The 13,606-nt window shown below is 41.1% G+C and overlaps 1 protein-coding gene across 2 annotated transcripts in view; it reads right to left on the bottom strand.

Annotated features, from left to right (window-relative positions):
* The window catches only part of mxi1 (max interactor 1, dimerization protein), a 39,916-nt gene that overhangs the window by 8,482 nt on the left and 17,828 nt on the right, over positions 1–13,606 (bottom strand). The gene's annotated exons all lie outside the window — the stretch shown is intronic.

Genomic DNA, 13,606 nt, shown 5'->3' with positions numbered 1-13,606 from the left:
AGAGGAAAGAAAAACAGAAAGGAGCACAATGATTGGATTGCCAGTGTTTTCACCAATGTATTGTAAGTCAGGTGTGCTTGCCTCCCACCTCACCAGGCTAAGCGGTGTTTATTTTAAATTGGGGTTTTTTATACACCAGTAACAGTGACAGTAAAGACAGACTAAGCTAGGTTTATAGTTTACACATTGAACTGGGTGCGAAGGGGTGTGCACCAATTGTGCAAAGCACAGTGGGCTGCTGCCTTGGATTGTCCAAACATTGTCAATTAAAAATGCCTTCTGGTTGTCGGATGAGCATTTTTGAAAAACTATCTTAACCTCTAAAAGGCTAAACAACTTTCTAATTTGAAGCCATTCAAAACTGATGCTTAAGGGTGAACTGTCCTTTGTAGAGGATACCAAACTTCTAATCCTTTCCTCAACTGGATGATTTACATTAATGTTTAGCTTCCCGACAACAGCTTACATATAATTCATGTCTTACTCCCTTCTCAAGGTTATGGCTCATCCTCCACAGTTATTTGAGTTTAAGCTACGCCACCCATCTACATTACAACCAAAGGTACAGCGATGGGGAAGGTGATGTAATGGCTTTTCCTGGAGCCTGCTCAACTCCAGCACTCCATCATTCTTGACAGTTCCGTATTCAGTGACTGGAGATGGACAGCAGGTACTATCTATCCCGCTAATGGACCCCCCGGTTGAGAGGTAAAGTGAGATAATTGTATCTTTAACAAAATCAGAGCTCCATTAGGAGGGGGCTGCCCTTTCAGCTCAGCCTGGGGGGTAAGATCGGAGAGACATTAAGCACCCGTGGACTCAGAAGTGATCTCTGGGGGAACCTAAAGGAGACGTACCCAAAGGACCGGAGCGGTAATTCACTGCAGACGTTTGGGCTATGTGGTTCTCTGCTATGCTCCGCTGCCTTAGGACTGGTGGCTGCATGCGAGAGGGGATGTGCGTGCATGTGTGTGTGTTTGTGCCATGGTTCAGTTATGCATGGATGGTGCTGATAAGAGCATAAGGGCAAACTATTACAGCCATTACACCAGTACTGTATATGGTTATTGTATGAGAATAAACATTGCATGTCTGCAGACTAAACAAGTCTACAGCTGTCTGGTGCAGCCCGTGTGGCCACAGCTTTGAAAGTCACAATACACATGGGCACACACACATACACATACACACACACACACACACCCACACACCCACCCACACACACGCCTACACACCCGCACACACAAATGAGGTCTAAATGATGACTATCAGTCTGGCTCAGGTCAACAGGCTGTTTAATCAGCTCTATTCAGTCCCCCTTTTCTTCTCCATGATGGATATGTCTATCTGTACCTTTCATCTGTTCATACACAGGTATCAACTCCCACCTTTTAACAACTAACAACAGAGCTCCATCTGGGAGAGCTCATAGACTAAATACGGCACAACGCAACTAAACGTGGTTGAGTTTCTGCCCACTCTTTCCATCAGTCTAATGAGGAACTGCAATGGATAATTCAGGCATCAAGGCAAAAGAATTTTTAGTGTTGAGTTTTGCCATCAGACGTTCATTGAGGGTGATGTTGTGGTTGTAAGCTTATAGTCTCTTGCATGATATATTAAAAGTGCATTTTTAATCTCATCTGCCTAGAGAACCGTTTTCCCATGTTTCGCTGTTTCCAGTACAATACTTCTGGCAAACTGAAACTTGCACTTATTGTGGCAATTGGCTGGTTTTCCAGCCAAATGACTTAGTCCTGCTTTTAAGTACTCATCAATTTTGACTGACCTATCTTTTGTGTTCTTTGGTCTTCAAGATGTTGTTCGTTCACTAATATTTTCTCACAAACCATTGGAGCCCTCGTAAAACAGCTGGATTTATAATGAGACTACTTCAGTAGGTGACTTCTGAAGATCACTGGTTTCTACAGATTTTTTTAGTGGCATTTGAGCAAAGTGAGTAAATTGGGTGTGGGGGGTGAAGGGGTATCAAATAAATCCCAATGAAATGCATTAAAGTTTGGGTCCCCAAAATGTGAAAAAGCTCAAGGGATTTGAATGCTTTTTGCAAGGCATTGTGTATGTACATAATATCATCATGCGCCATTTTACTGTAAGTCACAATGACTAGGATTTTCTTCACAGACGGCCACGTAGGGCCTGATAAAGAGAGCTGTGAGGGATGAGCAGGGCACTGCATTCATGTGTGGGCCTGTTCGTCTGAAACTCTGGCTCGTCAGGCATAAAAATGTACTAAATGCAGACACCGGAGACGCTCAGTAGAGATTACAGCCAACGCCAGACGACCCCTGATAACCCCCCATTTACATGCACTCTTTGTCTTTGTCCTGCTTTCACCCTCACCCACCGACATGACAAACGGTTGGGGGAAGCCAGGCTACGTGGCACGTCAACACTTTTCCCAGGCCAAATATCTTATTATGGTTCTTAGCACATAGACCGCAAATAGTGTGCGAGTGGGTATGAAGCGTCACTTATTGGGCAGCTGATCCCCACTGCTGATTCACCGCAAACAACCTTCCACACCCACTGGATGTTGACATGGGTGAGCGTGCTCACCTCTTTCACCACTTTGGGATTTATTCACAACTACTTTAGGTGCCATTGCATCTCTTCTGGAAAAATGCAACTTGTTATCAGCATCCAGACACCCTGACTCTTATAGCTTGACTTATATGCAAGATATAAGTCAAGAAGACTTATATCTTGCATATAAGTCTGTATGCAATGTAACATTTTTTTTTTATCTCTGCGGTTATGACGCAACCCAAGTGTGTGGCACTTAGATAATTACAGATGCCCAAAGAAGCTACATGAGCAAAGAAAAAAAAGAAAGGAGGGACAAAGACGGAGTAACCGCAAAAGGACAAAACAGGGAGGGGCATCTAATTGCAGCTTATGGCAGTTGCACAGAACAGTCTGGTAACTGGACATCAGCGTAAGTCTTAGCAGGAAAAGAATTTAGAAAGTACTCTGTTGTAGAAACCTGCTGATTGCATTAGGACGGCCACAGGCATGTGAAGAGTTGCAAGGGGGCTGGTTCATGTCGGTTAGTGCAACTGCCACCTTCGCAAACCAGACAGTGGATGCACGCTACGTTGGAAGAGTCCATTTTGACTTGAAAAGCTGTAAAATGTTTCCAACCTTTGTGTTCTGAAAGCCCCAAAAGAAGCCAATGTCTTTTTGGTGGAGACTGAGTGTCAGCTGGGTTTTTACAGACAAAGATAGACTCCGGCATCAATGGGTTTAATCTAAATGAGGTCTAAGTGTTCCCCTTAGAGGCTACAGGGTCATAAACCTAGACTCCTGGTGATGACCCCCCTATCACATGATCAATACCTCTTAAAAGCACCTGTTTATCAAGGAGACTTGCTGCCGAAAAAGCTGCAAATAGGATCAGCTGGAGTACGAGTGAAATCATGTGACTATAAATACGAGATATGCATCAATCAATCAGAAACTGAAATAAGGTCATTTTCCTCTGAAATATTGAAAATAATTTTTCATGTTTTTACCTATTCATAAAGTCATTCAAAACTAATGCCACCTGCCATTTTCATTTTAGAAATGCCTTAACCAGCAGAATGTACTTTGATGCACTTTTTTTGGGTGTAATGGAAATCCGGCAAAGGCTGGGGGCATGTGCTGTATTCGGTGCATTTCTAATAAGAATATGCAGGCACAATCTTTTTTTATTTTGTTTCCCCCATTAACCCTCTTACAATCACACTAACCAGCAACAGAGCCTTCTGTTCCCAGAGTTCTTAGAAAAGCCTGGTTGGTGCCAGTTACATAAACAGCTATGGATTTACCTAGAAGAGCCATAACTTTGTGTCCTCTGCTGCTAATGTTAAGGTTCTGTTAAGTACATGTGGATAATTTTGTGCCTGTTACAATAGACCATCTTTCACAAAGAGATTAAACTACTTTCTACAATTAAAAGCCCTTTATGGTACATAGATTGCACAAGAAACATCAGCAAATCCAAATGAGGAAAAACACTTTTTCGATACCCTACAGCATAATAATACATAACATATTGGCAGCCTCCAACGGCATGTAGAGTTCAGTGTCTAATGAATGGCACGGTGAGCTGCAGGTTGTCTGAATGAGGAACTCTCCATCTGTGACGGATTATATAACACGTGGCCTGTTGCTACCAAGACCTTTGCTCTGAACTGTCACACGCAGCAGGGACGTCAAACCCTCACTGCCAAAGAGCCAACAAAGGCAAAATAACCCTTTTTTCCCCTAGTGTTTAGCAAACATAGATGCTGGGGTGGAAGAATAAATGAAAGGGTTGTTTTTTGTTTTTTTTCTTTAGGCACCTAGCAGTTACATGCAGGCAAACAGCTGCCCCCACCGTCCCACGGTGTCTTTGAGAGTACGTTTATGGACAGATCGATCTATAATGTGAGTGGTTATTTAAAGAAAAACCACATCTAAAGCAGCTGCAGATCTCTCACCATTGCATGGGAGTTACCTGCTCAGAAAATATTCACCGCGGTAGTAAAAGAACTGTTCAGGCGCTTTCAACTCTGGTTTTACCAGCAAAATCATCAGCAGTGAAGATTTTATTTATTTTTTACTGGCAAACAAAATATGAAAACTTCCCACATTTGTTATTAATGAAACTGTCCAGCAACTAGAAATTGCTGGACAATTAGGACAAACTTGTAAATTTAATTTTTTTTTTTACAAAACTCTACTACACCATCTAATTTCTTTGATTTAAAACAGCATGAGCTGATTTTGTCTTGTCAGTGTTGGAGCTTTCTTTTACCTAGTTAAACATCCACTGGCAGCAACAGGCAGGGGAGGCGCATGGTTGCTGTACCCTATATTCCAGTGAAAACTCAGGTCACACCAGCACTTCCTCCAGGCATCTCGTTAAAACAACTATAAACCACAGCAACAATGTTAACTGGAGTTTTTTTTTAAGTGGAACATTTTATAGCCTGCCTTGATGCAGTTAGCCAGCCCATGCCTAGGTCTTTTCCCGACAGATCTACAAATTCAGATTGTTAGAAACCATCAAAAAGTGTCAAATCTTACACTTGGTACCGTTTGAGCTACCCAACAATTTTTTTCCCACAGATAAATAAACCAAAACCAAAAGAACACAGTGAACTATGGCAATGTGCACGCCACTGCTGAATCGTCAAGGAAAAGCTGGCAAGCAGACAGCTCTTCCTGTCCTCCTGAGACAATGGGCTGCTTCCAAACTACTCACTCCACTCAAGTATGAAGACATGTGGGTCTCTGTCAAGCTGACGATTGCATCCGTTTGTGTGCGTGTGTGTGTGTGTGTTTGTGCTTCTGTGACTTGTGCTCCTGACAGGCCCCAGATGGGTGTGCAGGCAGGCAGCTCTGCCTTTTGGCTTTGACATGTGAGCGAGCAGCCAGCCAGCCCTGGGTCACTGCGCCGCACCTTTCCTCTCCTCTGCCTCCATCCTGCTCTCGAAACCAGCCTCCCCGTGAATCTGCGCAGACTGCATTTTATTTTTATCCAGACCCTCCTGCCCCTTAGTGAATATTGCCTCCATTACTTTCCTTTCTTCTTCCTTTAATTTTAGTTCCAGTGAAAAACAATCATGCTCTGCCTCTTCTGAGAACATTTATTGGCACAACTGATACCATTCCACTTGTTCAAATGTGCGAATCTGCTTCCAATGGGACTGAAGCACAGTCTTTTTTCAAAGTTTACATAGAGAAGCTGCCCACCTCAACTCCAACCGAAACCTACGCACATCCTATGTACAACTGCTCAGCACTCACTTCACACCTCTGCTGTTGGTGGGGCACTGCAAGGCACTCACAACGCACTATGCATTCTAAATCGGATTTAATATGCAATTACAGACAGATAAAATTGTCTTGATAGTGTTCGTTACTCTGATTTGAAACAAGATTAACAATCGCTTCAAGGCAAAAAAAAAAAAAAATCCCATCAGATCAAGAAGACTCGAGTCATTAGCAATTAGCTGTAGCGTCTTGATCTCAGTGACAGTGGTGTAATTACCTAAGAATATTGTAAACTATGGCACTGAAATTCTGATGATATTTTTGAGTGAACTACCATATCTTTATTTTTAAATATTGTAATTTTGATACATAGAATGAAGCAAACAATAAGTAGAAACCTTTGTTAAAAGTAGTAGTCGTTCTCAGGCATTTATTGGACAGAATATTATCCTTTTTTGTCACCTTGTTCCTTTTAGTGCTTGGTTAGCCAGCCTGCACTCAGCTGCTTTACAAACGTTGCTTATAGCTCACAAGCTGTAGTTTGAGACAAATGAAGTGACACTTTATGTTGCGTTCCATACCATGACAGTTTGGTATTGTTGGTATCCATAAAGATTTTCAAACAGCATAATTTCACTGTCTTGAAAGTGAAGAAAAAGTTTAATAGCCTTCTTGCTAACTGCACAAAAACAGGTGGAGCAGTGGGCAAATAGCTAGAGAACACTCCTGTACCTTCTACAATATCTTGATCAAATGGACTTGTAACTGTAAGAAGATGCATGTCAGAACATTTTAGATGTTCCAAAATCATACCTTTCCAAAGAGTCAACATTTCCAGACAATACTTCAGCTGATGTCGTAGTGGTTCCTATCTTGCCAGGTAAGCTTACAATTTCAAAAACAAGTGTTATCAGGGTCTGAACACCAGGAAATGAAGAGGAATTTCTGAAATACCAAGTGTCGTTGTGGAAGTGCTGCCATTTTGAATAGTGCATGTGCGGTGGGATCAATGACGTGAAATTCAGTGTATTACTATGTTGCTTTTATTTGAGGTCGAATGCTAATTTAATTAGTTTTTTATATTAAAGAATGAACTTATTGTCTTTCAATGCTCTATCACTGCCTTCACACGGTCAGATTATTATGAACCTAATTAATCAGATGATACAGGTTAAATTCTAGCACAAGTGTCAATTCACCTATGAACAGCAATGAGCCTGGTGTTTTGAGAAAAAAAATGATACAACCTAGTCCAAGTTAATTGCGGAGATCATTTTGCTTGTAAAAGTCACTGATTATCAAAAAGGAAAATATAATCCGCTGACCATTATGTCTTTTCAGTGTATGACATAAATTCCACAGTTCCTACATTTTACTAGTGTTAATGCAACCTGAAGACAAGCAGATGATTTTTGGGAGAAAAAAAGCATGACAATTTAAAAGTGGTATGGATAAGTTCCCTTGCAGTTACCAAAAACATGTTTGAAAACTACTATGACAAAGCAGCGTTTTTAAATATACTCTGCTGACTGAAAGTCCTCTTAACCAGGAGCTGAAGGGTTACCCACATAGAAAAGAAGAAATACAGCTGACCTAGATTGTGAATACTTAAATAATGGATAAGTTCTCAGGCCATCCAAGATGTCTGACATAATTAGTGGACAGGCTTTTAAAAGAGAGGGTCACATTTCCAGCCCAGATACCGGTCAATACTCTCCTCTTTGACAAATCCCCCTACTCTCTAAAACCCATTTAACACACACATACACACACACTGACACATGCATAATTTGACCCATTTCTAAAACAAGTAGAGAGAAAGCAAACGCGACCCTTCACCCACTTATTACACTAATTACACATGAGCAATGATTGCTTCTGTGGTTAATCTTTTAAATTGACACAAGAGAGGAAATTAAGACATCGCTGGACTAGTCGAAAAAAACTTTTGACTTTCATGAGGGAAATCCACTGTTCCTTCTGTGCCTTACTTGATCTGCAGCATCGAGGTTCATTTAAAGCAGCCTTACATCATAATTCACAACGTGGTTAAAGATTATTGGAGTGGTTGCAGTCTGTCAACTGAGAACAACATCAAATGTCATTCTCAACATCTAATTACCTCGCTTTAAGGAGGGAGACTTGCAAATCTACCAGAAAGATGTCCCTCCCACCCCTTTTCGGTATTTTCTAAATCCATTACGTCTGTGTTAAAGGCGGCTCAGTCTCCTGGGCCGTACATCATAAAACAGCATGTGTCACACTGGATCCTCGCTCTGCAGATGATAACATGTAATATACATGGTCTAGAGGCCGGTCTGAAGGTCCCCAGTCAGGCGCCAGTCTATGTGTATGTGCTCGGCCATGGTCTTGCTCCTACTTTAGATGGTGAATTGATCGTGTTGACTGCAGACGATTGCACTCCAACATTTAGAGATCAATAGAACGATCATCGCACATTTAACATCTTGCATCAACAGATAAGTTGGCATGAACAAAATAGGGAAGCTTAAGCTGATGTTTATGTGTTTGGGTCATATTTCTTAAAGGTAACCTTAGATTTTCCTTCTCTTCTGGATATGTCACATGATTGATGTTAGGCAACAGCTTAAGTAATGTGCTTGGAGTTCATACACACATATATATGTATATATTTACCAAAGGAGAAGCAAATACTGCCTAAGTTTACTGCTGTCATCAAGGTGGCACCAACTTGGCTGCAAAAGTGGAACCTTGTCAATTACAGCTTTATAATCTGAGCTATAAACATCAAGTTGAAAAGATAACAAATGGAAGCAGACAAGCTCTATCTCAAAGTAATTTCACTGGCTTTAACTTTGTGTTTATGACACGTGATTACATAGTTAGCAACTTGCCAAGATGTCATTAAAACCCACTACATACTAATTTCAAGAAAACCCCATTCAGCAAGAGCAAAGATCAAGGTGTCTGTTTTGACATGAGCATGATCACAAAACTAATGCATCAAATGTAGTGTGTTATTTGAATGCAGTTTAAAGCTTTCTTAAGCGTACTCATGGCTTTGATTTTTTTTTTCTTTCATTTTAAATTAGTATATGATTAAGACTCGGTATGGGTGAATGCCAAATCTTAAATGAGTCAAACTGGTATTGCAGACAAAAAAAAAAAATCTATTAAAACATCCCGAAATAATGTGTAGTATAATACTCAATCAGAAGTACTGCTTGAGTGCTTGTGTTAATGTGAAAATAGGAAAAGCATTACCACATCGCTTAGTGAAAGCTAAAACTGGGTTAAAAGCCATTACGTAAAGTGAAGACCACTTACCAATAGGCAATAGGTTCAGTGATGTCTACCATTTTGAATGTAAAGATAAAAAGCCCAATAGTTCTCGTTGAATAGACAAAAAGGTTATTTTAGAAGCTATACATTTTGATAAATAGAGTAAAAGTTTTATTTGGCCAAAGCCTGAACCGTAGGCTTCAGCATAGTACTTCCACATATGAGATTAAAGCAATCCTTTAACAACTGTATTTTTTTTTGTTGGTGTCCTTTTAATCATCTCCATGAAACATGGACAGACGGACTGGACGCAGAGAGAGTCAGAGAGAAATCTAGAGGCGGAGAAATAGAGAACGGGGGAGGAAGGGTAGTCTGACTGTGTAATCTGTCCAGAAACTGGAAATGGGCACCAATGTGAGTTCAACCAGTAACTCTCCTGAGCTTAAACTTCCACACTGAAGACTCTTTTCAGCATGACCTGGTAACTCTTGTGCATGGTGCGCTCACTGACCAGAAAAAGTTCGGGATATTATGTTTCCCTCTTTGTTAGTCACCAGTTAGGGTTATCAAGCTGAAATTTGTATCATACCAGTTTCCAGTCGATTTCTCTGTGAATTTCTGGTGAGGTGCTCACATGGCAAGTTCAAACCTTAGCAGAAGTAAAATCTCAACAAGTCTGTCCTTCAGCTAGCTCCAAATAGAGCTACAGTAAAACCTCTTTCAATTTAAAGTAACTTTTTAGAACAAGCAGATCTTCTACACTCCAGAACATAGGCTTCATAAATGAACTGCCTGAACTTTGCATCTAACAAGTTTTATTGTGCACTTAACAGTTTTACTGCACAGCGTTAACCAACCGCCAAATGTTAAACTTAATGAGAAAAATGGAAATGAAGTAAATGCTTAGACCTCTTCTTTCTACTACAGAAACTGATGGTGGTAGCAGGATGAAACAGGGCTATAAAGGCATCACTGCTTGTGGGGGGATGGGAATGAGACTCTGAGCCAATTGCGACCTCAGTACCCAAAAAGGGATTTCACGATTAAAACTTGTGAAGCTATAACTACGGCTAAATGAATGAACAAAACACCAATCAGCCATGTCGTAAATAAAGTGAGGAAAAATGAAGCCTCACTCACAAAACCCACTGAGGCCATTAGAGCTGGAGGGTACAATTTATTACTTGATGCATTAAGAAGTAGCCATTTACGATTCTGAATTAAACTGCAATACTGTATTCTCCTAATGTTTACATATAACCAAATTTTGACAAAAGCAAAGGTGGAACTCTCAGGTTTGTAAGCGTGGCAACAAGACTGTGTATGGCAAACACATAACAAGTGGTTGGGAGAAAAAGCAATTCATCTTGCACGCTCTGCACTAGAAGAAAAAATGACTACAAGAGCCACACCACAAACATGCATGAAAAGGATTTACAATCATAGTCAACAGACGTAAAGCACCAAGATTTTTGCAACATGAAGCACTCATGACAGTAAAATCCCAAAATTTGAAGATCTAACATCTCGTTTCCTCTAAGTGGTACAAAATGGACTATGCGGTTTTGGTATTATATTATATGGTCTAGAGAGTGTTTCCACTGCCAGTTTTACTTGACTTTATCAAGTCCAGAGAACCCAAACTGCAATGGGACAGTCTGACAGAAGCAAGGTTGCCATGCATCGTGACCACCATGAGCATGCAAGCAAAGACACAACAACTGAGACAGACGGAGCAGGGATTCAAATTAGAAACCCACCAGTTACAGGATGAACTCCTACCACCATCGCCCCCTGAGGCAAAACCAAAACGACTAAGATGGCATCATACCAATGTGACACACTGATATGTTTTTGTTGCAAGCAGTGATATTTTTCTGTCCCACAATCAATGAACTGTGTTGTGGGACACCAGTAGTTCTGCCCTAACCATATTGTACTATTGTCCTATGAACCTACAAGTGAAGGGAGCCAAGAAATGGTTCAGTACAGGTCGGTTGTGTTGGCCACTTTTTGTGAAAGTAGTGTACTGAAGCGCATTTACCTGTGCTGTACTGCTCAGTGGAAATAATCAAAATAAACTCAATCTAATGTCACCATAAAGTGAAGTTATTGATGATTTAATTTTGATAAGGTCAGCTGCTTATGGTAAAAATGTGCCTGGTTCCTAATGGAAGCTGTAACGAATGCAATCTCAATAATCGATGTATCCTTCTGAATGATGTTTGAATCAACTCCTGACATGCCAAAGGAGTCCTGCCAATAGAGGCCATGCCTGTGATAAAATAGAGTGAAGGGAAGACATAGATGACCGGAAGAGGCAAACAGGGTGACTGAGAGAAAATGGATGCAACGATGCAGCAATTTACTCTCCGCAAACAGCCACCACAGACATCGGCACGTGATCACACACATAAGCATGCATGTGCGGAGTTTGCCTGAGTAAAAGAAAGGGTGGGAGATGTGCTCTCCGTGCGGCTGGGCAAAGAGACTGCAGGGCTGAAACCCATCACTAACGCACGGATTAGTTCACACGTGCACACTGCCTTTTAATCTCCTCCACTGACAAAGGTTTGAAGGCAGCACAAAGGAAAGGAGGCAAGAGACAGAGACATGGAGCAAATGAAAGGGATGAGCATGGAAATCGAGCCAGGTGGTGGTGGGGGTTGGCGGAAGAGAGGTGGGCAGAGGAACATCAAGAAGGAAGATGGGAAAATGCTTTATGCTGCACGATGACCACACCCCTGAAAAGTTGAACATTAATTTCAATTAATCTCCTTTTTGATTCTTAGTCTGCAGAACAGAACTCTCCCAACAACAGGCCTCGTTTTCTCCTCAAAATATCTGTCACTAAAAAGGAAACTCGAATGTAGCCAGGACCTAAAAATGTACCTTGTGAGATCCAGGCTGATGTTGTGCCATGTAATAGGAACAGAATCTTCTTATTCCAACAGAGAGGAAATATCTTTGATGTAGCCTCATATTTTCTACATAGATTAAGCTGCACGCGCTTGTCATAGTGAGTCCCCCCGTTACTGATGGTGGCAGTTAGATTCACTGTGTGTTGTAACTTTATTCACTCTTACATGACAAATGAAGATGTTCTCAAGGTTTTGTTGATGAGAAAGTATGTGAAGCAGCGTTTATGAAAGTATAAGAGGCGGAGACTTCTCCCCCTCATGTTTAAGCTCATTGCTCTCATTGGTCAAAAGCTAACCTCTATGATTGGTCCACAGGCAGTGGTGTTTCTCCTTTCTCCCCAGCTGTGGGGCTAAAAATAGAAGCCACGTTCATATTTAGCACACAGGCTTGCATCTTCTGCAACCACATTTCTTTCTCTTAATTTTTCACTCTTTTCCTTTCATAGCCGTGACTAAACAGCACGAAGGTCAATGTGACAGAGCGCTGTAAGATTTGGCCGCGCAAACAGAGACATTCCTTCCTGGAAGACTCTGTATTGTGTTAACGTTTTAAGAGCACAGGCTGGACAGACTACAAACCTCGTCATGTGGGAGGAAGAAGACAATGTGCGGAACATTACATATCAGCATGAACATTCGGTCGCTAATAAATGTGGTTAATTAGAACACCTGCTGCAAGCAATAAATAAGAGAATAAATCACTCCTTTTCACACCGTGTGCATTTTATTTAACAGCAGACTGAGCCCATATGCCAATCCACCTTTAGCAAATCAAACAGTTACACCACTCTTCAGTGTAATGTGGTGTAGTGTGTGGAAAAATAACAGCTTAACTAGGAGGCTAAGCTTTTCAGAACCTTGCAAAAGTATGCACATCTTTCGCACTGGTTCGCATTTTGACATGTTAAAACGACAAACTTTAATATTGTTCATTGGGACTTTATGTGAAAGATCCAACACAGACCAGTGCATAATTGTAAATGGAAAGGTACATATTGCGTCCTTTTAAATGTTTCTAAAATTAAAAGTCTAAAAAACGTGATTTGTACTTAGGTCACTCTGAGGCGCAGCTTTCCCTTGCAATTGCATCTGCAGTCTTTTGGGGCAGGTCTGTATCAATATTTCACATCTACAGACTATGTTTGATGAAGCTCTTTCAAACTCAATGGTTTGAAATAGACATCTGTGAATGTCTATTTTCAACTCTTTCCTCATGTTCTCAGTTGCACAGGTCTGGACTTTGACTGGACCATTCTCACACATGAACATTCTTTGATCTCTGGTTGTATGTTTAGGGACGTCCGACTAGAACAGGGGTGCCCAAAGTCAGTCCTTGAGGGCCGGTATCCTGCATGTTTTAGTTTTCTCCCTGGTGGTACCAAGAACCTTTTCAGCATGTCAATGTTCTTCTTAGACCTTCTAACGAGGTCATTATCATTTGATCCAGGTGCGTTAAACCAGGGAGAGAACTAAAACATGCAGGATGCCGGCCCTCGGTGCCCATGAATTGGGCACCAATTCATTTTCTGGACTAGAAGAACATGAATAGGTGCCCTGGTCGCATTGGGGTGGCATTTATCACAGTTTATCATTTATTGTACACAGTTTCTTGTCATGACAGGATTTTTGATTTGATGATAAATTCCAATTAATTA

This window comes from Xiphophorus hellerii, chromosome 5, assembly GCF_003331165.1.
Source record: "Xiphophorus hellerii strain 12219 chromosome 5, Xiphophorus_hellerii-4.1, whole genome shotgun sequence".
NCBI lineage: Eukaryota > Metazoa > Chordata > Actinopteri > Cyprinodontiformes > Poeciliidae > Xiphophorus > Xiphophorus hellerii.
This window is presented reverse-complemented; position numbering and strand designations above follow the sequence as displayed.